General features: G+C 40.0%; 1 pseudogene; it reads right to left on the bottom strand.

Moving 5' to 3' along the window:
- Positions 1-1,539: 1,539 nt before the first annotated feature.
- LOC109676094 (vomeronasal type-2 receptor 116-like) overlaps positions 1,540-24,435 on the bottom strand; it is a 173,744-nt pseudogene continuing 150,848 nt past the window's right edge.

Here is a 24,435-nt window from a genome sequence, read left to right as displayed (position 1 = left end):
GATTTCTTACAGGATTTTTTCTTTCAGGGTGTTCTTGTGGGCTTCATTAGGTTATTTGGGATAGTCTATCTTTGTGTTGTTGGAGTCTTGAACTGGGTATCTGTTTTCTTCATTTCCATCTGAATCCTGTACTAATTTATTTTATGGGGGAGAATGGTTTCCATCCTTTTTTCATCTTCCCATCATTCCACACTGCCTGCTTCCTTCCTCTAGTTGCCATCTTCGATTCTACCTTGTTATTGGATCTTGAGCGAGTTTTTGGACTGGATTTTATACCATGTGCTCACCTGAGTTTCAAACTTTCTGGTGATAGGTACATTTGGGACTTCTTAACCTCCGTAACTATTAATTTTGTGTGTGTGCGTGTGTGTGTGTGTGTGTGTGTGTGTGAATGCATTCTCTGTTGACTCCATGTCCCAAGTGCAAATTGGTTTAAGAGTCCTGGTTTTGACACCAGAAGCCAAGTTTTTAGCTAGAAAACTAGTGTTCTGTGTATATTCAGTAGAAGTATTCACAAAATTTGGGGAGACTGGATATAACTTGATTGTGGTGTATTTTGTCATCACTGTACTGGGGGATGTGGCTCAGGAATCATACATTGAACTACAGTGCACAAGACACTGGGACCAGCTCCCAGCTCCACACTGGGAAAGAAAGCTTTTCTGCAGAGGCAGTCACACATGACAGATACTAACCATGGGAAAACAGCAAACCCTAATCAAGAAGAATCATGGCCACTGCTCCAGTATCCCTAGAGGAAGGTAGGAATTCAGGCTTCTCAGTGGCCAATTTCCAGGTGAGCTAACCTTCCAAACAAGGGGGTTCTTACTGCATTTCCCTTTTAGACAACTATATTTCTCATTGCTCAGTACAGGCTTCTATGCTGTGTTCACAGAACTAATTTATTGAATGTGGCAGTGTTTCATTAAGCAAAAACTCTGTGGTGCCACATTGATTGCTACTTGAAGCATTTTCCTTTTAGAGACAGAATGTGCCTGTTTTCCTCACTATGCAGAGAGGCACTAATAATAAGAGAATGGAAGACCAGACCAGCCCAGGCACAAAGCAATACTGTATCTCAAAAATAACAAATGCAAAAAAGGATAGTGGTGTGGCTCACTTCATAGAGTGATCGCCTGGAAACACCAGGCATGGAATTTTCCACTATTGCCAAAAAATCAAGGAACTATATCAAGGGAATGCCAAACACAGGTCATTGAATTTCATATATTCTAAAATTTGAGAAAAATAAATATAAATACCAAAAGGCAGAAAACATCATTGTGGAGATTAGAAGTAGAAGCCAGTAATATTTGCAGAGTTGACTGCAGAATCAATGAGACAAAATAAATAACAAAATCACAATGCAATCAAATGTTGAAAATGAGAGAAATGCAAAGTATGGAAATTCTAACCCTATTAGAAGATGTTGCATGGGTTTCCAGGACACTGAAGTAACGCACATGTTTTAACCTCGTATCTAACTGCTAGAATGGAGTAACTTCATTTTTTGATTTTTTGTTTAGGATACACATGAGTTTAATCTTCAGAAGGCTCATTGTACATAGAACGGGTTTTATCCCTGAAGACATACAGAATGTTCCTCTCTGTCCTTAACAAAATAATGTAACATTTGGGAGCAAAGATGAAGCCTAGGATTCCTGCACTGGAAGCCAAGATGGAGAAGACATCCACGGCCACCATGACTCTTCCCTTGGTGCTGTGGTAGACAGGGAGGAAGGTGATCCAGACACTACAGAACACCAGCATGCTGAACGTCAGGAACTTGGCTTCATTGAATGAGTCAGGAAGATTCCTTGCCAGGAAAGCCACAATGAAGCTCCCCAAGGCCAGGAAAATTAGGTATCCCAGGATGCAGTAAAATGCCACAGCTGATCCCTTGTTACATGCGATGAGGATGTGGCCGTGTTCTGAGTCTGTGTCTGTGTCAATTAAGGGTGGAGAGGTTCCAAGCGAGATTCCACAAGCAGTCTGTTGGATCAGTGTGCAGATGGGAATAAGGTAGTTAGGTGTCCTTGATACCAACAACCACCTCATCCTTTTCCCTGGGGACATGATATTAAAAGCCAGGATCACAGTGAGAGTTTTGGCCACGACAGTGGAAGTAACCACTGTGAACATAATTCCAAATGTGGTCTGCTGGAGGATGCAGGTGGCCATGCCAGGATGGCCAATGAAGAGCAAGGAACAGAGAAAACAGAAGGTGAGGGAGATGAGCAGGATGTAGGTGAGAGCCCTGTTATTGGCCTTGACAATGGGAGTGTCATGGTGTTTCATGAAGACCCCGAGAACAGCAGCTGTGAGTACAGAGAAGATCAGAGCCATGCAGGCCAGAGCCAAACCCAAGGGATCTTCATAACCCAGAAAGGTCACAGATTTTTGGAGGCAGTGGTTTTGGTCTTAGTTGGCATTCTGATGATCTGCACACTTCACACACTGATCCATGTCTGGTGAGGAGTGCAGGTTACCCCTAGTCAGGGTTCAGTTTTCACACCTCCCCGACAGCACAATGGTAAAATTTTCCTCTTTTGTTGCTTTAGATAAAAATGAATTCTACACAGCTAACATTTCCAATCAACCACTTCCCATTTCTGTTATTGTAGCACAAAGTTACTTTAACTTTCTTGACTTATCTGACATATTCATGACACCATTTTCTAATTCTCAAAAAACACTCAAGTTATGCCACTTCAACAAATTAAACCTCTATAAACTAGACCCAGTTTTATTCACCAAAGCCTCAAAATTTATTTAGAATTATGTTCCCTTTTATTATGACATAGATAATTGATAAATTACAGGAAATAGAGGTGATCAATGACACTTTTTAACTGGGTGAAGAAGTCTCAACATCCTGCAAATCATTGGAATTTTCACCACATGCTTATTGTAGTTTAGAGTACACTTCCACTGAATCAATACATTTGTTTGTAGGATTCGAGTATGAGTTTGTCTTTTCATAATCATATTTAATCCTGCACTAACTCCAGTCTATTTGTTATTTTTCTACATTTGTTTTGTTAATATCAAGGGTCTTTCAAAACAATAATGGTATTTATCCCTCAGTTGTATATCCATTAAGACATACTAAATGTCATTATTTAAAAAAATTCACTTATAACTTATAACTGCTTTGCAGAATATAATACATTCATATACATGAACCTCATATTCCATCATAAGTAAATTCAATGATTAATTTCACAATTTACCTCAATTTTATAGAAAGCAACACCATATGATCATATTCATGTTATGTGTTCTATTCCTGAAAAATATCTTTATGCTTGGTGCATGGTACCAAAACTTCAATCCAAGCTACTCAGGAGATAAAGATAGGGTGGACTGCATTTCAGGGCCAGCCTGGGGAAAAACTCAGATTCCATGTCAACAAATAAGCTTGGAGTGGTGTTGGCACCTGTGTTCCCAGCTTTGTGGGCTGCTGTTTACGCCCATCACAGTGCAAGGCAAAAAGCATGTATCTATCTACAAATTAACTGAAGCAAAAATGGACTGGGAGTATGGTTCAAATGGTAGAACATTTGCCTAGCAAGACCAAGGTTTCCAGTTTTGACCCTGGAACCATTAATCAATCAATTAATCCACAAATAAATCAATTAATAAACAATGTGTTCATTTCTTTTACTGATCTCAGAGCAATGTGTAATGGAAATTGTTATATTGAGCATTTTTGTCTCATTGTTTTTCAACATTGGACCCCAAAATGTGAAGCTGTATTTGGGATTTTATAAATACCTTTTATGGGATTAAGAGAATTGACACCTGCTTATTTAGTAAGACCAGTTCTATTACTATTCATTTTAAGATACAAATGGGTGTGGAATTTAATTATACATTTTTCTTGCATTGGTGATATTACTATATCTGTTTGAAGAAACTAGTTTAAATCAAAACTAGTTGAGATATAATTGAATTCTATTGCATATACCAGGTCTGGTCATTTGAAGTTCCCTTAAAATAACTTGAACAGGAAATATGAATGTAGTTCAAAAAGGAAAATGTCCAATATACTTCTTCTCTTCTATATTGTCACACATGGGGAACCAAGTTTAGCTCTTCTCATAAGATAAATTTTATTGCCCCATTCTTCTTATCCTCTGAAGGAGTTTAAGAAAATGAGCATTTTTAAATTCTTGAAATTTTAATAAATTTCACCAGTGATGTTCATGACAATCATAAAAATAGCCATAGATGATTCAGTTATGGTTTATACTTACTACATATATTCAACCGTGCAGGTTTGTATGTGGTGCTGGGGATTGAACACAGGACACCAAGTCCCCCATGCGTTGGCTCTATCCCTGTGATACTCTAACCCTTGAGATGTTCAGTTCCCCCTTGTGACAGTCTTTAAGTTCAATGACTGAGATTTGTGATTTTTATTTATATTTAAAAATGTGTCAGTGAAGTTCTTATTCTTTTTTTATGACTGTTTTTCCAGTCAAAGGGGTTGAACTAAGCTCTTTCTGCTTAATATCCATGTGAACTTGAGCCATTCCCTCTTTGCCTATTTCTTTTTTAGTTTGCTTTTCAGACTGGGTACCATGCAAACTTTGCATGGGCTGGCCTCAGACCGTCATCATCTTACATCTGCCATCTGAGTAACTGTGATTACAGGTATGCAACAACACATCCACCCATGATGATGACATAATTCTGCAGAATTTCACAAGTGATGTCCTGTTACAAATTTACAATTTCTTGGTGAACATTCTTATTAAGGATTTTTTTATAAATCATATTTATTTATATTAGAATACACCTTAACTTTGAGTTTCCTTTATTGTGTTAACTCATTAAATATATCTTATTGTATTCGTTCCCTTGTTTCTTTGTCTTTAGGTTGCTTTTCCTTTTCTAGATTGTGATAGGTGCTTGTTATATACAATGTCTGGCATTGCTAATTGGATGCCTGAGTATTTATCCCAATTAATAATTATTCCATTAATAATATTTTCATATTTTTATAATCTTTGTTTAAATTGTTCTTTAAACTGTGGTATGTGTAAACAAGTATTTGCTAATGTATAAGCTTGAAAATAGTGGCATTGTTTTATAGTGTACTTTTTCTCAGCAGAGTGAATCTACATTAAACCCCATGGTTATAAAGAATGAAAAATGCAAATTAATTGCATCTGCACTCTGTTGTCAATCTCAATATATTTAAAAGTGAAATTGAAATCATGCAAGTATGCTGCATAACTAAGCTACATATGAATCATAAAGGAAATGAAAACCATGTTGGAGAAGTGTTTCCAGCACATAGTATTTAACATAAATCTGGACATTGTGGATGTAATATGATAACTGTGGCATCCTGAAATGTTTCTTATTCATTTGGATCTCTATTCTACATCATTCCATCCAACTTCCTCTGGGTTTCTGCCAGAAGGAACCATTTTCAGGTTTTGTGATTATTACAAAAATTCATAGCATAAAAATCTAGTTGACATTTCTCCCACTCATTTAACACAATATTAGTGTGCATGCATCTGTACAAATTTATGACGCTTTTCCAGTAGGTCTTTGTGTATTCATTGTAGACCAATTACACTGGTTTGAGTTCATGTCATTATAGTTGTATGTCTTTTTACATGTGGAATGTTGTTTTGTTTTCCTTGGAGGGGTTGGGGTAGAATGTCATACTCTGCCTCCAATTTCCTTTTCTCATCCAAAATCACTTGGTCTTCAGCAAGGTTGTTAAACAGAACGTTCTTCAGAAAGGGGTGCAGCTAAAAGAGATGCATCATCCTAAGATGAAGTGGATTCCATGGCTAAGACAGAAAATCTGAACTGAGAAAACCTCCTTATTGGCTTAATCCTGCTTCTTGACACAAGTACAACAACGATGTAGTACAAAGGAAAAGCTAGAGAACCAAAATATCGTGATATCAAATTCTGGACACAGATCAGAGGATCAAAATGACAGTTTCAACAGAAAACACCAATGTCACACTTAACTATAATGAGTGAATCTGGGAATTAGATAATTTTTAACTTCCTGGAAAAACCTAACAGGTATTTTCTCAGTGAATATAGAGATTCAAATTGCAAATGGGTTCACTAACACCTAAACTGAAATTAAATCAAATCACTGATATAAAATACCCACCATTGTCTCTAGCAGATCTTTGGTACTCGAAGACTTCATTCTCTTTTTCTTCTTATTTAAAAACTGTTTGTGAGATGCTGGCTTTATCATAGCTTTATCATATTGAAAACATTTTCCATGTAGATTATTGAAGCCATCATTAAAACAACAAGTTCAGAAACTAAGGAAAGAATATTGAAGGCTGTAAGAGAGAAAAAACAAGTAACATACAAAGGTAAACCCATCAAAATCACAGCAGACTTCTTAACAGAAACATGAAAAGCAAGAAGAGTGTGGGGTGAGATCTTCTGGGCATTGAATGAAAATAACTTCAACCACAGGATGCTCTACCCAGCAAAGCTATCATTCAAAATAGATGGAGCAATAAAAGTCTTCCATGATAAGCAGAAACTAAAACAATATGTGACCACAAAGCCACCATTACAAAAGATTCCGCTAGGGATTCTGCACACAGAAAGTGAAACCCAACTTAACCATGAAAAGACATGCAGCACCAAATCACAGGAAAAGAAAAAGCAAGACAGTAGAGAGTAACATCAAGTTTGGTACACACAATCAATCCTTCAAACAACTAAGACAACTAAATGGCAGGAATCACCACATACCTATCAGTACTAATGCTTAATGTTAATGGACTTAATTCACCCATCAAAAGACACCGTTTGACAAAATGGATTTAAAAAGAAGATCCAACAATTTGTTGCTTACAGGAGACTCATCTCACTGACAGAAATAAGCATATGCTTAGGATGAAAGGCTGGAAGAAGATTTACCAAGCCAATGGCCCCCAAAAACAGGCAGGAGCAGCAATACTTATCTCTGACAAAGTAGACTTCAAACCTACATTGATCAAATGAGATTAAGAAGGACATTCCATACTAATAAAAGGGGAAATAGACCAAAAGGAAATAATAATCATCAATCTGTACGCACCCAATGTCAACGCACCCAATTTCATCAAACATACCCTGAAAGACCTAAAAGCATATATAAACGCCAACACAGTGGTGGTGGGAGACTTTAACACCCCATTATCATCAATAGATAGGTCATCCAAACAAAAAATCAATAAAGAAATCCAAGATCTAAAATATGCAATAGATCAAATGGACCTAGTAGATGTCTACAGAACATTTCATCCAACCACTACACAATATACATTCTTCTCAGCAGCCCATGGAACCTTCTCCAAAATAGATCATATCCTAGGGCACAAAGCAAGCCTCAGCAAATATAAGAAAATAGAAATAATACTGTGCATACTATCTGATCACAATGCAGTAAAAGTAGAACACAACAACAAAAGTAAAGACAAAAAACATGCAAACAGCTGGAAACTAAATAACTCATTACTTAATGAAGAATGGATCATCGATGCAATAAAAGACACACACACACACACACACACACACAAAAAGCCCCACCAAGTGTCCCCAGTTCAAATGCTATACAGTTTCAGTAAGTTTTTTGGCTTGCAGGTGTAATTCAGTTGTTCTCTCATCAAAGGTAGGGAGAAAAAGAAAAAAAAGCGTCTGGAGACAGTTCTGAGAGTGGTATCTGCAACTGTGGCTTGCCTGCCCGCTGCTGTCAGCCTGCTGTTGCTGGAGGCATTGTTTATGCAGATCTCTGGGGTGAGCTTAGCACTCACCTGGTCCCACAGGCTTTGTTTGCTCAGAGTTCTCCTGTGGGGGAGCCTCTGTTACAAGCTTTCCCCTTTCCAAGCACTGGGAAAGGTGACACTGCCCCCGCATTGTCAGGCCTGCGTGTTTATTTACAGTTCATGTGGGAGGTGGGTCTTCCCCCCTCTCCTCTGAAGTTTTCCTCCCACTGCCACTTTCAGAAGCTTTCCCGCTCCTGCTTACTGGGCAGTGCTGCTGCTCCTGCCGGCTGCCATGTTTGTTTACAGTTCACGTGGGAAGTGGGTCTTCCCTCCTCTCACAAGCTTTCCCGCTCCTGGTTGCTGGGCGCGCGCCCCGCTCCCAACAGAGCCTCTCTGGCCTGCCCAGCTTGTTTATTTACAGTCCTGGGAAGGATTCCCTTTACCCAATCTTCAGCGCTCAGGGCGCCCCACCCTCTTTCCAGCGTGTCTTAACTGTTCTTATTGCTTATTACTCAGTTTCTCTTTTTTATTTCCCGGGTGGAGGTCAGTCTGTCCAGGGGGCTATGCTGCTCTGGCCCAGGCTTGTCTGTGGGGCTACTGCGGTACCGCAAAGCTCACTTGGTCCACGTCTTCCCAAGCCGCATGGGCGCTGGCCACAGGCGGCCCAGGGGGCCCTCCTTTACTCACCAAGACAAACACAACCCTGAGTTAAGACCAAGGCTCACCCTTCTATTCAATTCCTATTCCTGAAGAGGACTTATACCCAAAACTGCTGCCAGCAGTCACAGATGATGTGAAATGGACGAGCAAATGTGCAAGATACTAGCACTACATATCTTCCAAATGCAGTACAGGTATTCTAGAAGCTCTGAACTGGAGGGCAGAGTGATTTATATCACTCAGTATTTGAAATCAATACACTAGCAACAAGTTCAAGAATAAAAATTATAATCTTACTATCCAGACTTACCCACTATAAGCATTGTCTTACACCATGTTATGGGATAGAGTTTGGAAAAGTGGTGGTAAAGAAGATACCAGTCAACTGGGCTGAGGTTATTATGGACCATGTTCAAGTCTCACGGTCCCAGGACCTCAGATAGTGGTTAGGCAAGCAAAAACAAAATTTGTATTCCTAGGGAGGAGGTAGATGTTAAGAAATTGTAATTTCATATAGTCACATAACATCCTGTGTTCATTTAACAACAAATATATATTTTCACACATGTGGCACAGGAAAAACCAAGCATAATTTGCACCACAAATTTTTCAGTGAGATGACAAAGCAATCTCCCCTACCTTCTCCCTTCCCCCTCACCCTTTCTTCCCTCTCCTCCTCCTCCCCTCTCTTGTCCTTCTACAGCCTTCTCTTTCTTCCCTTCCCTTTCCTCCTAAACTAAACCTCTCTGTCTCCACCCCTCCTTTTCTCTCCCCCTCTCCCTCTCCCTTTGTTTCCCTGTCCATAAAAAGACTTGAATCTAATTTGTGGGAGATTATTTTTTATGACCTCACCTAAACTAAATAAGAACCCATATTCTTAATGGATACAAATAGGCACTGATTATGTGACATATAAACTTTAGAGACACACACATGAATGCACAGAAGTCATTGCTTTGGACTTGAACAGATCACGTACTTATTATTCCTAATGGAGAATACGATGGTTTCTATGCAGGCTTTCCTTGAAGAACTACCAGTTTGTACTAGCCATGGATTTTGCCATTGAGGAGATCAAGAACCCCCTTCTTCTACAGAACATATCTCTGGGATTTGATATCTATAATGTCCTACACACTGAATGGTAGACATTGACCAATTCCTTCATTTGGCTTTCTGGGAGTGACAAAGTTATTCCTAATTACACCTGTAGAAGAGAGAGCAAGTCTGTAGCAGCACTTACAGGATCATCATGGGTAATATCTGCCCAGATTGGGACACTGCTGGAACTCCTCAAATTTCTGCAGGTAAGGGTGTGAGTGGGATGGGGATAGATGAAACCATGGCTTCTTTGCTGCAATTGACAGGTGTCAGGAGGAACAAAAGGATGAGACTTGTTTTTATGAAGTTCTCCATTTTTAATGTCAAAGACTTTATTGGGCACCATGTTCCCTTTCATTTGGAATGCAGAAATGGGAGAAATTGGAGCAGATACTAGGCTTTCTTAGATTTCAGAGACTGACTTATGGTCTTCTAGAGAGTTCTCATAAAGTGAAATGAGCAAGCCTTATTTTCTACCTCTTTTCTTCATGCTTAGTACGTACCAGGCCTCAGATTGTACTTCTAGACTGTCCACTTCTTCAAGTGACTTCCAATTTCATTTTCCCTTTAGCTTACCTTTGGGCCTTTTGATCCTATCCTGAGTGACAATGACAAGTTCACATCTCTCTATCAGACGGCTCCCAAAGAAATATCTCTGGTCTTTGGCATGGTCTCCTTGATGCTTCATTTCAGATGGACCTGGGTGGGGCTCTTCATTTCAGAAGACCACAGAGGTTTTCAGATTCTCTCAGACATGAGAGAAGAGATGGACAAGCACAGAATCTGTGTAGCCATTGTGGAAATGATCCCAGTCACCATAGTGTCCTTTTTTCCAAATGCCTGGTCAAAACATCACCAGATCATAAAATCATCAGCAAATGTGATCATCATTTGTGGTGAAAGTGATTTCCTGGAAGGTTTAATGTATAATTTGGGGGAGATTTAATGATAGGCAAAGTCAGGGTCATGAATTCTAAATGGGATGTAACAAGAAGTAATAGATATCTCATTTTAGACTCATTCCGTGGACATCTTATTTTTTCACACCACCATGGAGACATTTCTGGTGTCAGAAATTTCATCCAGTCAGCAAACCCTTCCAAATATCCAGAAGACTTTTACCTAGCTAGTCTATTTTTAGTGTTTTTAAGTTGCTCATTTTTTGGTCTCAGTGTGGAATTTAAAAGAAATGTCCACACAATGCCTCCTTGACCTGGTTGCCTGGGAATCTTTTTGAAACATCCATGAGTGACAATATTTACAATGCTGTGTATGCTGTGATCCACACCCTTCATGAGATGCTACTTCATCAAATCCAAATGCAAACAATGGGAAAGAGAAACTGGATGGTATTTTCCCCTTCTCAGGTAATGGCTTTTTCATTGGAAGGTAATTGAAATCATGAGCATCACTTTGTGAACTGATTTCATAGACAAACTAAGTAGTTTATGATCCTTTCTCAGACAGCACATTAAAAATGTATACATCTTTCACTTTATAGGAGATACCTAGACCTGGGTAGATATGTTCTTGAATAGCACGGTGCCGTGTGTCAAAAAATGTGTTTTAATTCCACATCAATGTTTTCTATTTTTTTTCTTTTATTATTCATATGTGCATATAAGGCTTGGGTCATTTCTCCCCCCTGCACCCACCCCCTCCCTTACCACCCACACCACCCCCTCCCTCTCCCACCTAGCCCCCTCAATACCCAGCAGAAACTATTTTGCCCTTATTTCTAATTTTGTTGAAGAGAGAGTATAAGCAATAACAGGAAGGGACAAGGGTTTTTGCTGGTTGAGATAAGGATAGCTATACAGGGTATTGACTCACATTGATTTCCTGTGCATGTGTGTTACCTTCTAGGTTAATTCTTTTTGATCTAACCTTTTCTCTAGTACCTGTTCCCCCTTTCCTATTGGCCTCAGTTGCATTTAAGGTATCTGCTTTAGTTTCTCTGCATTAAGGGCAACAAATGCTAGCTAATTTTTTGGTTGTCTTACCTATCCTCACCCGTCCCTTGTGTGCTCTCGCTTTTATCATGTGCTCATAGTCTAATCCCATTGTTGTGTTTGCCCTTGATCTAATGTCCACATATGATTGAGAACATACGATTTTTGGTCTTTTGGGCCAGGCTAACCTCACTCAGAATGATGTTCTCCAATTCCATCCATTTACCAGCGAAGGATAACATTTCGTTCTTCTTCATGGCTGCATAAAATTCCATTGTGTATAGATACCACATTTTCTTAATCCATTCGTCAGTGGTGGGGCATCTTGACTGTTTCCATAACTTGGCTATTGTGAATAGTGCTGCAATAAACATGGGTGTGCAGGTGCCTCTGGAGTAACCTGAGTCACAGTCTTTTGGGTATATCCCCAGGAATGGTATTGCTGGATTAAATGGTAGATCGATGTCTAGCTTTTTAAGTAGCCTCCAAATTTTTTCCCAGAGTGGTTGTATTAGTCTACATCCAACAGTGTAAGAAAGTTCCTTTTTCCCCGCATCCACGCCAACACCTGTTGTTGATGGTGTTGCTGATGGTGGCTATTCTAACAGGAGTGAGGTGGAATCTTAGCGTGGTTTTAATTTGCATTTCCTTTATTGCTAGAGATGGTGAGCATTTTTTCATGTGTTTTTTGGCCATGTGAATTTCTTCTTTTGAGAAAGTTTTGCTTGAGTCCTCAGGTATACGTCTGCATGTAGACCACTCAGTATTCTGTAAAATTCTATAACTCAGTTGGTGGACATTCTTTGGTTCAGTGACTTTTTGACCTGGATTACAAATTGGGAATCTTGTGAAGCAAGTAATTTCCTATTCAACTGTGAGGTTATAATTCTTACTGAGGCTAACAGTGGCTCCAAGTACACAATGAGGGGAAACTGCTCTACTGAAAGCAGTCCATAAGCAGACAAGTTGCCCTTTTACTTGAGACACCATGTGGTTTAGCTCAATTTGACTCCCGTCAGGCCCAGTGTTCTGAGCACATGGGCAAATGCGTGGCTACTGAGCCATGCCATAGCCCGGTGTTGACAAGTACAACCTCAGTCTTGCCACTACACTCTCCTGCCTGAACACTGAAAATAATTCAATCGAAGACTACAGGTGATGAAAACTTTCAAACAATTGGTTGTTTTCTCATGCAAACTCTAATGCAGAAACTTAGGAAATATGAAAAATAAATAGACCACTTGACTTATCCTAAACTGAGTATCTACAAAGTAACAAACACTAACAATAGTGAAGAAGAGGAAATCTGAGTCAAAGAATGTTTTTAATTTAATTTTTAATTTTTCTCTTTTTCTGGGTGTATATACATTGTGACATTTATAAATGTTCTTATAACATATCAAATATATCATACTTGAATTCACATTGAGTTTTATCCACCCTTCCACACATTCCTGGAATAGATTCAACAGGTATCGTTTTTCCATTTACATACATGTATACAACATGTTTGCAACATATCCACCATCCCATGTGCTTTCCCTAATCACTACCTCTTCCCACTATTATCAAACTGCCAGGTAGGTCATGTTCCACCTTCCTGTTCTTCACATTTGTAAATGAGAAAAAATGACATTTATGTTTGGAAAGGCAGCTACACAGGGAGTTTCCTTGTGACTTTCCACATATATATGTATTAAAACCTGAATTTGTTCATGTGCTCTGTTTTTCTTATTTTGACTTTAGCTGCCTCCTTATGGTAGCTTCAACAAGCTTAGAAATTCTATACTCATTCTTTTTTGTTTTTTTTTTTTTGGTGTCTCTGGGGTTTGAACTCAGGGCCTCACACTTCCTAGGCAGATGCTCTACCACTTGAGCCACTCTGCCACTTATACTCATTCTTTTACAGAGAGTACATCAACCTTATTCACCTTCTGAACTTCCATCTTTTATCCTCCCTTCACCTGCACAAAGAAGAGTGAAGACGAAGAAATTTCAGACCAGGAATTTATCAAATGATTATAAGAATGATCAATGAAGTGAAAGAGGGCTTGAATAAATGCACAAAAAAAATAACATGACAAAACAAATAAAGACTGATCAGAAATCAAGAAGTCAGTGAAGACCATAAAAGATAAATTTTAGTAAAGTCACAGAAATACTGATAGAAATCAAATTATAATTCTCTGAATAAAAAGCTCATGAAATGACTGGAACATTTAAGAATTGAGTTCACCAGTGTCCAGGTCACTAAATGTCCCCCTCAGTCCTCTATCCCTCTATGAGAATCATCTGTGGAAAGGGGGCATCCTGCACCTGGCTGGGAAGCCCTGGGATTCTTCTTTCTCTCACCAGTCAGGTCGAGGGAAGAGAATGTGCAAAGGATCTGAGGCAGGGACACAACAGGTAGTGATCACAGGAGGGTGAACTGTGAGTGAGGTGATGTGGACAGGGTCTTACCTGGGGCTCCAGTGCAGGTTTTTGTCATATGGAGGGAAATAGTTTTCACAGCAATTTCTTGATGCAATTTGCATCTTCAGAATGTCCCACAAGCTGGCATGCAGGATTGAAAGTGTGAGTGTGGGGGAGTGAGGGTTCTGCTTGAGGAGAGGTATTTGTATAGTGCTATGTGGCCTGAGGACAAAGGTTGACATGGGTTCAGCCTGGTGTTCCAGATTAACCTGCTGTGTGACCCAGAAAGTCGCTTAACTTCTCTGAACCTCCCAAAGCACAGAGGCCTAGAGTGCTGGCCTTCATGGTCCTTCTCAGAAACAAGGGTTTTGGGTGTTATTTATGTTGTTCAGGATGAGGAGGCCACAACACTTTGTGTCTAAGCCTTACTCCAGGGGAGGGACCAGGCAGAGTGGAGCTCTACTGATGAACTCCTATGTGCTGCACAGTGCAGGTGTCCTTCATCCATCATGCATTTACACTTCACAGCCTCTGCTTCCAGTGTCTAGTGATAAGTAATGACAATAATCATTTTGACAGCACCTCTGGCATCCAGAATCTAGCCTAAGCTCATGATAGGATTGGTGGACATAACCTTCTCAATAATGATGATGTAGATACCAGTATCACTCACATATTAGAAATGAGGAAACAGAATCACAGAGAAGCAGAGTAAACTGCTCAAGGTCACACAGTTGGAGCTGCCCAGTGAATGACATATTGTGAAGCTGGCCTTAGTGGTCCCATTATAGAGACCACAAGAACAGGATACTGGGAGCCAGTTTGGTTGAGTGATTTCCTAGAGGAGCTCACGGAGTTCCCCTACTGCAGAAGCACAATTAAGTCCTTAAAACCAACACTAGGTCCCTCTGCAAGCCTCCCTCACACTTTTTATGCAAAAAGTCACCCAGGCTTGGCACTTGTGCCCAAGCTTGACTGCCCCAAGCTATAAGAGGGGTATGGTGTCCAGTGTCCATTCAGGGTGTTGACCATGTGGCTTTTACTTTAGAGTGAACCCAGCATGAATGTGGATGAAGGGGACAAAGCCACCACTGCAGAGGTAACTATGCCTATTGGCCAGGCATTATATCTCCCATGCATGAGATCGATGTATTTGCAGTGTCACCTCCTGCCACAAGTCTGGGGAGGCCCAGCTGTCCCTTGACTTTTTTGGCCTGTCCCTCGCCTTCTTTGCTGTGTTTGCCTGTCTGATGACCTTAGGTTGGCATTCAGACAGAAGTCCAGCTGGCACATGTGCTCTACATCATCATGGGATTTTCGGGAGGTAGGGCACCATGCTGTGGTAAGAGGAAAAGGAAAAGCCAAGGCTTGGGGCTGAGTTCTCTGAATTTGAAGCCAGATTGGCCATGGTCAGTATCTGTGACCATGGAGGTGTCAATTGCTCTGTCTGTGCTCAGGTTTTCCATCTGTGAACCACGGTTGGAACCCCAGCCTGGTACACAGCAGACATTCAACAATGGAGGCCTTTTGTAATGATGGTGGTGATAGATGGAAAGAGTTGGGAGGGCTGTGAGGCATGTCCACATTATCTGTATGGCCTGGACTTCTGCACTTCAATGACCTTGACTTTGAACCTGGCCTTTCTTCCTATGTGCAGCCGCTGAATAGGCAGTGAAATTCCTGGTAGAGAGAGTTCTTATCGTGAAACATATGACTGGCCTCTGGTCCCCCTGCTTCAGGGATTCCACAAGTTGGCTACCAAATAGTCTTCCCCAAACCCATCTGACCCTGTTCCTCTGCTTAAATACCCCTCATGAGGTACAAGCTCTGTGGCCCCAGTCTCTCCTCAGTGTTGCAGGGCCCATGACGGGCTACACCCAGTTGTGCCAGGCTGCCCCCACCTCCATGCATGTGCTCAGGCTGTTCCCTCTGTCTGCTGAACGCTGATTCCCACCTCATGACCTGCTCTAAACATCTCCATGAACCAGTCCCTGGGTCATCCTTGTTGTTTCCACCTTTCCTTACATCAATGTTTGGGTTTTCTGTAATTCTTCTCAGCACACGATGGGCCCCTTGTGCAAGGGAAAATAGGCATCTCTGTAGGTCTGGAGCTCAGGCTCCTGACATTTGTTAAAGAGTAAGTGGGTGGATGAATGCATGATGATTGGAAGAATGAATGTTTGATGGGTGGGAGCATGAATGAATGGGTGGATGAATGATTGGATGGATAAATGAATGGTGAATGAATAGGTGCATGAATGAATGGGTCAGTGTATGAATGAGTGGGTGAATGGATAAATGACTGGGTGAGTGGATGAATTAATGGATGAGTAGGCTATTTTGTCTCCTTCCTGTTGGACAATGACTTCTACCCATGACCATGTCTTGGGAGCAAAGGTGCCTCCAAGAGCACCAAGGTACTTCCACTCCCCTCCATCTCTCCTTCCAGACCCCCTAGTTGCCCCCAAGTGGGGGTCTTTCTTCAGGACACTGCCCTGAGATTCCACCTCGAGATGAGGTGCAGTGGTACCCAAACCAATTATGCTCTTACTACCCTGCTGGGTTCTGACCCTGAGAAGAAGAGTGCTGACCAAGCCAGTGGTAGGAAGTAAGAGCCTAGCACTCCAGAACAAGTCTCAGTACTTGCTAGACACACAGCCCTGGGGCCAATGCAGCTGCTGGTCCCTGAACGTGTCCACCTGGGATTGGGCTATTTGCATGCTCCATTGTGATGGACACTGACAGTCAGTGGGCCTTGAAGATGGAAGGTATGGCCAGGGGTAGGGTCTGCAGGGAACCAATATTCCTGGCAGAGCCCTCATTTCCTGCTGGAAAAAATTTTTTTTGTCTGAGTATAAAAACTAACCCTAGTACTCATCAATTACTGAGTCTTTGAGGAGTTGAGGCATGCCAAAGGAGCTTTCCTCACATTGTTGCATCTAACCTTAGTAGGTAGGGTCATTATCACCTCTGGCAGCAGGGACAGCATCTCAGAGGGATGTAAATAACATGCCAAAGTTCCTGGATCATGGAGGCCAGAGCAGGATTTGAATACATGTCTCTCAGTAGCAGAGGCTGTGATCTCTGGCCTTGCCAATTTCTTTCCCTCCTCATGAAGAATCAGGAAGGAGGACATGAGGCCAGGATAGCTCCTGAGGCAGCAGGACTGTGGGGAGGCTGGGCCAAATGGAAGAATGGGCCCACCCTGCACAATGGACACATGTGTACTTGCCCACTTCCTAAGGGTGAGGGGTCAGCTCTTGGAGGCAAGGGAGAGCCTAGATAAACCACTGACTGTCATGAACTTGGGGAACATGAAATTGGGTCATTGGGGTGGGGCTGTAGGAGCTCTTGAACCTAATTTGCATCACTCACCCCACCACCTAGTCTTGCTGAAGGTTCCCCAATAACATCATCTGGCCCTCCTGCCCTTGAGCAAGAAGGAGGGAGCATTTGATATTTAAAAATATTCCATAAAACAAAGTAAATCCACACACCCATTACAAAATGGAGAAAGGGGAGCTGCTCATGGCACAGGCCTACTGGGAGTGAGGCCCCCACCGTTCAGAGCTGGGGTCCTGGTAGGCTTTATCACAGATGCTGGGTCAAGTAGCCCAGAGCAGCAGTTCAGACTGATGTCAGTGAGGTCTCTCAGGCCCCTGATCTCCTGCGACCTTCCAGGCCCTGGTGCTCCTCTCTTGCTGGCCCAGTTTCAGATACTAGAGACAGCAGGAAATGAAGAATTAAAGGTGCAGGCCATCAAAGCCATGGAGGGCGAAATCTCCCTAAATGCAGGAGTGTCCATCAGCAGTGATCTTGGTTTCATCTGAGGCTGTGCCTGGTTCTGCTGGGCTACTCAGGTGGGTCAAACCTCCTGATGGCTTGTCTTCAGCCATTGTCTGTCTCAGTGAGGTGTTGTCAGAGGCCCATGATGTCATGTATTTTTCAATAAAGGTACTCTTCCCAGTGGAGTCTTTGTTGTGTCGTAGGTATGTGTGTGGGTGTGTCATGTAACATTGATCAGGTGTAGAGAGCATATAGAGAGTTTCAGCCATCTTGGGAATGACCACAGGACCTCTGAGGCAGGGAAGCCTAGCTCTGTTCTTGGTAGCCCCACCAAACACCTAGGATAGAAAGGGAATTCCCCAGAGACTTTCCTCCCATACAGGGTTTCTTCACCTGAATGGGACCAGGCTCCCAGCTCTGCATGAAAGTAAGCAAGGTTGGGGAAGTCCCTGGGGTGTGATTAGAGAGACCCAAATCCTGTCCCATGCTCCTATCCATGACAAGCAAGACCATATACTATAATGAAAAGCCCAAGGGGACCCAGCTAAGCACATCATAGCTCCTGAATCAGTCTTTTAAAAAATTTTATTCATATGTGCATACAATGTTTGGGCCATTTCTCCACCCTTATCCCCACACCCTCATTGCTCCCCCACCCCTTATATTACCCCCCGAAACCCTTGCTGCAAAGCAGAAACTACTTTGCCCCTATCTCTAATTTTGTTGAAGAGAGAGTTTAAGCAGTAATAGGAAGGACCAAGGGTTTTTGCTAGTTGACTTGCATTGCTTTCCTGTATATGTGTGTTACCTTCTAAGTTAATTGTTCTCAAACTAACATTTTCTCTAGTTCCTGGTCTCCTTCTCCTATTGGCCTCGGTCCTTTTTAAGTATCTGCATTAGTTTCTCTGCATTGAGGGCAACAAATGCTATCTAGTTTTTTGGGTGTCATAACTATCCTCATACCTCCCTTGTGTGTTCTCTCTCTATCATGTGATCAAAGTCCAATCCCCTCATTATGTTTGCCCTTGATCTAATGTCTGCACATGAAGGAGAACATACAATTTTTGGTCTTTTGGGCCAGGCTAACCTCACTCAGAATGATGTTCTCCAATTCCATCCATTTACCCGTGAATGAAAACATTTTGTTCTTCTTCATGGCTGCATACAATTCCATTGTGTATAAAGGCCACATCTTCTTGATATATTTGTCAGTAATGGGGCATCTTGGCTGTTTCCATAACTTGGCTATTGTGAATAGAGCTGCAATAAACATGGGTGTACAGGTGCCTCTAGAGTAACCCGTGTCACATTCTTTTGGGTATATCCCCAAGAGTGGTATTGCTGGATCATATAGTAGGTCTATGTTTAGATTTTTAAGAACCTGCCAAATTATTTTCCAGAGTGGTTGTACTAGTTTACATTCTCACCAGAAGTGTAAGAGGGTTCTTTTTTCCCTGCATTCTTGCAAACACCTGTTATTAGTGATATTGGTAATGATGGCTATTCTAACAGGGGTGAGGTGGAACCTTAGTGTGGTTTTAATTTGCAATTCCTTTATGGCTCGAGATGGTGAGCATTTTTTCGTGTGTTTTTTGGCCATTTGAATTGCTTTTTTTGAGGAAGTTCTGTTTAGTCCACTTACCCATTACTTTATTGGTTCATGAATTTTGGGAGAATTTAGTTTTTAGTTTCCTTATATATTCTGGTTATCATTCCTTTGTCTGATGTGTAGCAGGCAAATATTTTCTCCCACTCTGTGGGTGTTCTCTTCAGTTTAGAGACCATTTCTTTTGTTGAGCTGAAGCTTTTTGGTTTTATGAAGTCCCATTTATCTATGCTCTCTCTTAGTTGCTGCGCTGCTGGATTTCCATTGAGAAAGTCTTTCCTTATACTTATTAATTCCAAAGTATTTCCTACTCTTTCCTGTACTAACTTTAGAGTTTGGGGTCTGATATTAAGATCCTTGATCCATTTTGAGTTAATATTAGTATAGGGTGATAAACATGGATCTAGTTTCAGTTGTTTGCAGACTGTTAACCAGTTTTCCCAGCAGCTTTGTTGAAGAGGCTGTCTTTTCTCCACCATATATTTTTAGGACTTTGTCAAAGACAAGTTGGTTATAGTTGTGTGACTTCATATCCAGGTCCTCTATTCTGTTCCACTGGTCTTCATATCTGTTTTTATGACAGGTATGCTGTTTTTATTGTTTTTATTGTTATTGTTTTGTAATACAGTTTGAAGTCGGGTATTGTGATACTTCCAGCATTGTTCTTTTTACTAGTATTGCCTTGGCTATACTCAATAAAAATTTATGTATTTCCATATAAATTTAACAGTAGATTTTTCAATCTCTTTGATGAATGTCATTGGGATTTTGATGGGAATTGAATTAGACATGTAGATTACTTTTGGGAGTATAGATATTTTTACTATGTTGATTCTACCAATCCATGAGCATGGGAGATCTCTCCACTCTCTATAGTGTTCCTCAATCTCTTTTTTCAGAAGTTTATAGTTTTCCTTGTTGAGGTTGTTCACATCCTTTGTTAGGTTTACACCTAGGTATTTGATATTTTTTGAGGCTATTGTAAATGGAATTGTTTTCACATATTTTTCTCAGTTTTTCGATTATTAGTGTATAGAAATGCTAATGAGTTTTCTATGTTGATTTTATATCCTGCTACCTTGCTATAGCTGTTGATGGTGTCTAGGAGCTTTTGAGTAGAGTTTTTTGGGTCTTTAAGGTATAGGATCATGTCATCTGCAAATAGGGATATTTTGACTATTACTTTACCTATTTGTATTCTTTTTATTCCTTCTTCTTGCCTAATTGCTCTGGCTAGGAATTGCAGTACTATGTTGAATAGGAGTGGAGATAGTGGGCATCCTTGTCTCATTCTTGATTTTAGAGGGAATGGTTTCATTTTTTCACCGTTAAGTATAATGCTGGCTGTAGGTTTGTTATATATAGCTTTTATAATGTTGAGATACTTTCCTTTTATTCCTAGTTTTCTTAGAGCTTTTACCATGAAATAGTGTTGGATCTTATCAAAGGCTTTTTCTGCATCTATTGAGATGATCAAGTGGTTTTTGTCTTTGCTTCTGTTAATGTGGTTTATTATGTGTATTGATTGTCCTATGTTGAACTACCCCTGCATTCCTGGGATAAAGCCTACTTGGTCTTTGTGAATGATGTTTTTGATGTGTTATTGAATTTGCTTTGCCATTATTTTATTGAGGATTTTTGCATCAATGTTTGTTAAGGAGATTGGCTTATAGTTTTGGAGGTGTCTTTGCCTGGTTTTGGGATAAGTGTAATACTGGTTTCACAAAATGTGTTAGGCAGTTTTCCTTCCCTTTCTATTTCATGGAAGAGTTTACGGCGGGTTGGTATCAGTTCTTCTTTAAAGGTCTGATAGAATTCAGCAGAGAATCCATCAGGTCTTGGACTTTTCTTTTTAGGGAGACTCTTGATTGTAGTTTCAATTTCATTTTGTGTTATAGATCTATTCAGGTGATTAATGTCTTCTTGGTTCAGTTTTGGATGATAATAAGTATCTAGAAATCTGTCCATTTCTTTAAGGTTTTTGAATTTATTTGAATATAGGTTCTCAAAGTAGTCTCTGATGATTTCCTGGACTTAATGGTGTTTGTTGTTAACTCCCCTTTTGCATTCCTGATTTTACTAATTTGGGTCTTTTCTCCCCTCCTTTTAGTCAGGATTGCCAGTGGTCTATCAATCTTGTTTATTTTTTCAAATAACGAACTTTTTGTTTCATTAATTCTTTGCAAGGTTTTTGGGTTTCTATTTCATTGATTTCAGGTCTTCTTTTTATTATTTCTGTCCTTCTATTTGTTTTGGAATTTGCTTGTTCTTGTTTTTCTAGGAGTTTGAGATGTATCATTAAGTCATTGATTTGGGATCTTTCAGTCTTTTTAATATATGCACTCATGGCTAAAATCTTTTCTCTCAGGACTGCCTTTGCTGTGTCTCATAGGTTCCGATAGGTTGTATTTTCATTTTCATTGACTTCCAGGAACTTTTTAACTTCCTCTTTTATTTCATCAATGACCCATTGTTCATTAAGCAATGTGTTATTCAGTTTCCAGTTGTTTGCATGTTGTTTGTCTTTATTTTTCTTGTTACATTCTAGTTTTAAATTGCATTGTGATCAGATAGAATGCATGGTATAATTTGTATTTTCTTATATTTTCTGAGGCTTGCTTTGTGCCCTAGGATATGATCTATTTTGGAGAAGGTTCTGTGGGCTGCTGACAAGAATGTATATTGTGTAGAAGTTGGATGAATTGTTCTGTAGACATCAACTAGATCCATTTGGTTTATGGTATATTTTAGTTCTTGGATTTCCTTAGTGATTTTTTTGTTTGAATGTCCTATCTACTGATGATAATCGGGTGTTAAAGTCTCTCACGAATTATATATGCTTTTACGTCCTTCAGTGTATGTTTGATGAAATTGGGTGCATTGACATTGGGTGCTTATAGGTTGAGGATTGTTATTTCCTTTTGGTCTATTTCCCCTTTTATTAGTATGGAATGTCCTTCTTTATCTTGTCTGATCAATGTTGGTTTGAAGTCTACTTTAGGAGAGATAGATATTGCTACTCCTGCCTGTTTTCGGGGGCCACTGTCTTGGTAAATCTTCTTCCAGTCTTTCATCCTAAGCCTATGCTTATTTACGTCGGTGAAATGGGTCTCCTGTAAGCAACAAATTGTTGGGTCTTCCTTTTTAAACCAGTTCATCAATCAGTGCCTTTTGATGGGGGACTTAAGTCCATTAATATTAAATGTTAGTACTGATAAGTATGTGGTGATTCCTGTCATTTAGTTGTCTTAGTTGTTTGAATGTTTGATTGTGTGTACCTAAGTTGAGTTTACTCTCTACTTTCTTGCTTTTCTTTTCCTATTTTTGGTGCTGCTTGCCCTTTCCTGGGTATGTTGGGTTTCACTTTCTGTGTGCAGAATCCCTTGAAGAATCTTTTATAGTGGTGGCCTTGTGGTCACAAATTGTTTTAGTTTCTGCTTATCATGGAAGACTTTTATTGCTGCATCTATTTTGAATGATAGTTTTGCTGGGTAGAGTATGTTAGGGTTGATGTTATTTTCATTCAGTGCCCAGAAAATCTCACCCCAAGCACTTCTTGCTTTTAATATTTCTGTTGAGAAGTCACCTCCGATTTTGATAGGTTTACCTTTGAATGTTATAAGTATTTTTCTCAATATTCTTTCTTGAGTCTCTGCACTTGTTGTTTTAATGATAATATGACGTGGGGTGGTTCTATTTTGGTCAGGTCTGTTTCATGATTTGGAGGCCTCTTGCACCTGTATGGGCATAGATTTATCTAGATTTCGGAAATTTTCTGTTATTATTATGTTGAATATATTACTCATTCCCTTTGCTTGCACCTCTTCTTCTTCTTTAATGTACATGATTCTCAGGTTTGGTCTTTTGATGGAGACAGTAAGTTCTTGCATTTTCTTTTCACAGGTCTTGAGTTGTTGAACTAATGGTTTTTTAGTTTTCCTTTAATTACCATTTCATCTTTGGGTTCTGAGATTCTGTCTTTTGCTTGTTCTCTTCTGCTGGATTGGCCTTCCATTTTGTTTTTCATTTGTGTTTCATTCTTTTTTCTGAGGTTTTCCATATCCTGAGTCCCATCCTCTTTAATATTGTCTATTTTCGTCCTGAGTTCATTTATCTATTTATTTATTGTGTTCTGTGTTTCACCTTGGTGTTTATAGAATTACTGTACAAACACCGTGGTTCTATAGTTTCTTTTATTTGTTTTTTGGGCTTTCTCAAATTCTCTACTTTTGTAGTCTGGAATTTCTTGAGTGTCTCTTGAACATTTTGGTTGACCATATCCAGTATCATCTCTATAAAATTCTCATTGATTACGTGCAGGATTTCTTCTTTCAGGTTGTTCTTTTTGGCTTCATTGGGTTCTTTGGCATAGTTTTTCTGCATTTTGTTGGAGTCTGGATCTGGGTATCTGCTTTCATCTTTTCCCTCTTGTTCCTGTACTAATTTATTACTTGGGGGAACTAGTTTTCCCCTTTTTTCCATCTTCCCATCATTGCCCTTGCTATTGTTAATGTCCCAGTATTGTGTGCAATTAAGTATTTTCTAGCTTGTAATAATAACAATGATGATATCTCAAATGGAAGGGTAAGAGGAGAGGAAAAGCAAATAAGGTAAAGATAAAGGTAAAAACAAACAAACAAACAACTGAACAAACAAGCAAACAACAACAAACCAGTGCCAATGAAATAAACAGGGAGAGATAGTGTACTAATCAACATGAAGCTTAACAGGCAGTAGAGAGACAGAGAGAGCATTAAAAAAAATCCCCAAGTTCAAATGCAATAGAGTTTCAGTCTTAATAATTTTGTTGTTAATCCCTCAGCCTACAATCCTAGAGATGGTGTCTCAGAAGTAGTTCTGTTGTTATCTCATCAAAGGGTGAAAAACGAAAACCAAAAAACAAAACAAACAAAATCCCCAAACAAAACCAAAACAAAATATCCCAAGTTCAAATGCAATACAGTTTCAGTTAGACCTTCAGCATTCAGTTCTAGTTCAGTTGTTGCCTCATCAAAGGAAGAGAGAGAGAAAAAAAGAAAAAGGGTCTGGAGACAGTTCTGTGAATGTCTATCTGAGGCTTTGGCTCACTTGCTCGCTACTGTCAGCCAGATGTTGCTTGAGGCTTTATTGATTTCCAGTCTCAGGAATGAGCTGATCACTCACA

This window comes from Castor canadensis, chromosome 6 (genome assembly GCF_047511655.1).
Source record: "Castor canadensis chromosome 6, mCasCan1.hap1v2, whole genome shotgun sequence".
In the NCBI taxonomy this organism is placed as follows: Eukaryota; Metazoa; Chordata; class Mammalia; order Rodentia; family Castoridae; genus Castor; species Castor canadensis.
Note: the sequence above shows the minus strand (reverse complement) of the source record. Positions and strands in the feature narration are given on the sequence as shown.